The 2,564-nt window shown below is 43.1% G+C and overlaps 1 pseudogene; it reads right to left on the bottom strand.

Annotated features, from left to right (window-relative positions):
* Positions 1–2,166: 2,166 nt before the first annotated feature.
* Positions 2,167–2,285, bottom strand: LOC134897796 (5S ribosomal RNA; annotated as a pseudogene).
* Between the last annotated feature and the right edge of the window lie 279 nt (positions 2,286–2,564).

Consider the following 2,564-nt stretch of genomic DNA (forward strand, 5'->3'; position numbering starts at 1 on the left):
AATTTAGGGTGTCTGCTAATAGCTGTCAGCTGCAGGTTACACTGTTGGATTTAGGGCTCTATCCAGCAGCGTTTTTAGAGAGAAGGGGACCCGTGTGCAGACTCCGTGTGTGGGCCCCCTCCTCTCCTGTAGCCGTCACCGCCGCTGCTAGTGCTCTCAGCGCTGAGACTCTGGCACAGTGCCAGAGTCTACAGCACATGAGCAGGACTTCGAAAAATGGCAGCCGCACCATTTTTCCGGAGTCCTTCGCATGCACTGTAGACTCTGGCACTGTGCTGAGAGCGCTAGCAGCAGTGGTGACGGCTACAGGAGAGGAGGGGACCCACACACAGTTGCCGAAAAGGTAAGTATAGAAGAAATGGGTGCATTGTCTAACAACATCCAGTCTCTTTCTTAATGAATAGCTCGTTGCACTTAGGCTATTTCATCCGGCTACACCTTTATCGCTAGCTCATGAGCTGCAGCGGTCAGTTAATAGGAATAAGCTGCATATCCCTTGGTGACGTGTCAATGTCAAGCAACAGGCAGCTAATTCCAACTGTGATTCAGTGGCGCACCCAGGGGGGTTTCTGAGCACCCGGAAACCCCCCTCCATCAAAAAAAAAAGATTATTTTTTTTTGCTGCAATTTGCAAGCCGAGTATTATTAATGGCTGTCTAGCATCCTCTGCAGCCTGCTGTCTTCCTGGTGGCACTTGTAAGTGCTTAATAAAAGTTTACTTTATTTTAACTATAGTACATATATATCCATGTAAGCTGCCAAGAGCAGGGACTTCTTTCCTCATGTGCCTTTCCTTTTCTTACTTATACTGTCTTATACTCCATACTCCCTTTAATGGCACCTAACCCCGGGTTTTCTATACCTGTCCTATTTTGTCCTGTACTGTAAGTGCGGTGTTCTTGTTTGCTCATTTTATTATGTACTGTGTAATGGGCGCTGCGGATCCCTTGTGGCGCCATATAAATAAAGGATAATAATAATAATAATAATAATAATACATATATACACATGTACATACATACATACATATAAACACACACCTATGCAAAGTGATGTATAAGAAAATGAAAAGTAAAAAATTCAATATGCCAAATTCATAAAAGAGAACATAAAAACATAAGAGATAAGGCATAAAATGTGCAGGATAAAAGATAAATAGCTTAACTTCAGTGATTGAGGTATAATCAAAGTGGCACCCAACGCGTTTCGGCCCTCATGGACTTCATCAAGGGGTGATTCAGAGCTAGAGACAGAGCATATTTATACCTCATTTCTAAAGGAAGTGGTGTCTACATCACTTCCTGTCTGTTAATTGATGAAATAGCTTCATATAATCAAAATACAGGGATATATGAAAACACACGGAGCTAGTCAGATTAGAGCACAAGCTGTTATGTTCATGTTTTGAAACAGTACAGTAGAATGCTTAAAAACATAGAAGACGGGCGAGTCCGCCGGTTTCCGGTCCGGACTGTGTGAAGCGTCATATCCGCCCCACTTCCGCCCCACATCCGGTGGTGTCGTACTTGATATGCGCATGCGCCGGCTAAGTGTGGCGTAGTGCGGCTTGCAGCGCTTGTAGCTGTCTCTGTGAACGGCGGCCATGTTTCTGGTTATCTGTATCCGAGCTGGATAGTAGTTCTCGGCGGACGTGACCCATTGAAGTGTGGTCTTCGGATTTCTTTGTTCCGACGGCCATGTTAGAAAAGGCTTTTTCCTGAATATGTAAATAGGATATGCCTGTGGTCTTATTTTTCGTTGGAGGGATTGATTTACATATTCTGGTTCGGCTCCCCAGTGATATTCATGAAATAAAGAAAATAAACATAGAGATGGGGATCAAGAACTAGTTTTACAAAAAATCCTTATGTCATTAATAAAATAAACAAGGCATTGATATCTTTAACTTCATACTAAAAAGAAAGGGGTGATACTTAGGATTAGCTGAATATACCGCTTTGGACATGATGCAGAACACATAAAATGCGCTGAACGGGACTTTATGAAAGTGGTCCCTGTGAAAAGAGGAGCAGTAAGTGAATTACTCGGTGGGCGTTGGATAGGTACTGGAATTGGATCAGAACTTAGGTGAAGCCAATATATGCTAAGGGGAAATACTACGTTCAGAATGTAGAGAGAACTTAGCTCCATCCCCTGTCGCCTTCAGGTTTACAATACCCGGTCTCCCAAGGAGGTCTCCCATCCTTGTACTGGCCAGGCCCAACCTTGCTTAGCTTCCAAGATCGGACGGTGTTGGGCGTCCTCAAGATGGTATGGTTGTAATGTTAGGGCAGGGTTAGAGGCGAGATCTCTCACATATTGGATATTCATTGAAATTCTCAGAAACCGAGGAAAATAACTAACTAGACAAAGTATTTAATAAGAATATTTCATTTATTTAGATCTAGGATGTGTTATTATAGAGTTCCCTTTATTTTTTGGAGCAGTGTATATATATATATATATATATATATTAGTGATGAGCGGGTTCGGTTTCTCGGGAACCGAACCCCCCCGAACTTCACCCTTTTTACACGGGTCCGAGCCATACTCGGATTCTCCCG

The sequence above is a fragment of the Pseudophryne corroboree genome, chromosome 3 (genome assembly GCF_028390025.1).
Source record: "Pseudophryne corroboree isolate aPseCor3 chromosome 3, aPseCor3.hap2, whole genome shotgun sequence".
NCBI lineage: Eukaryota > Metazoa > Chordata > Amphibia > Anura > Myobatrachidae > Pseudophryne > Pseudophryne corroboree.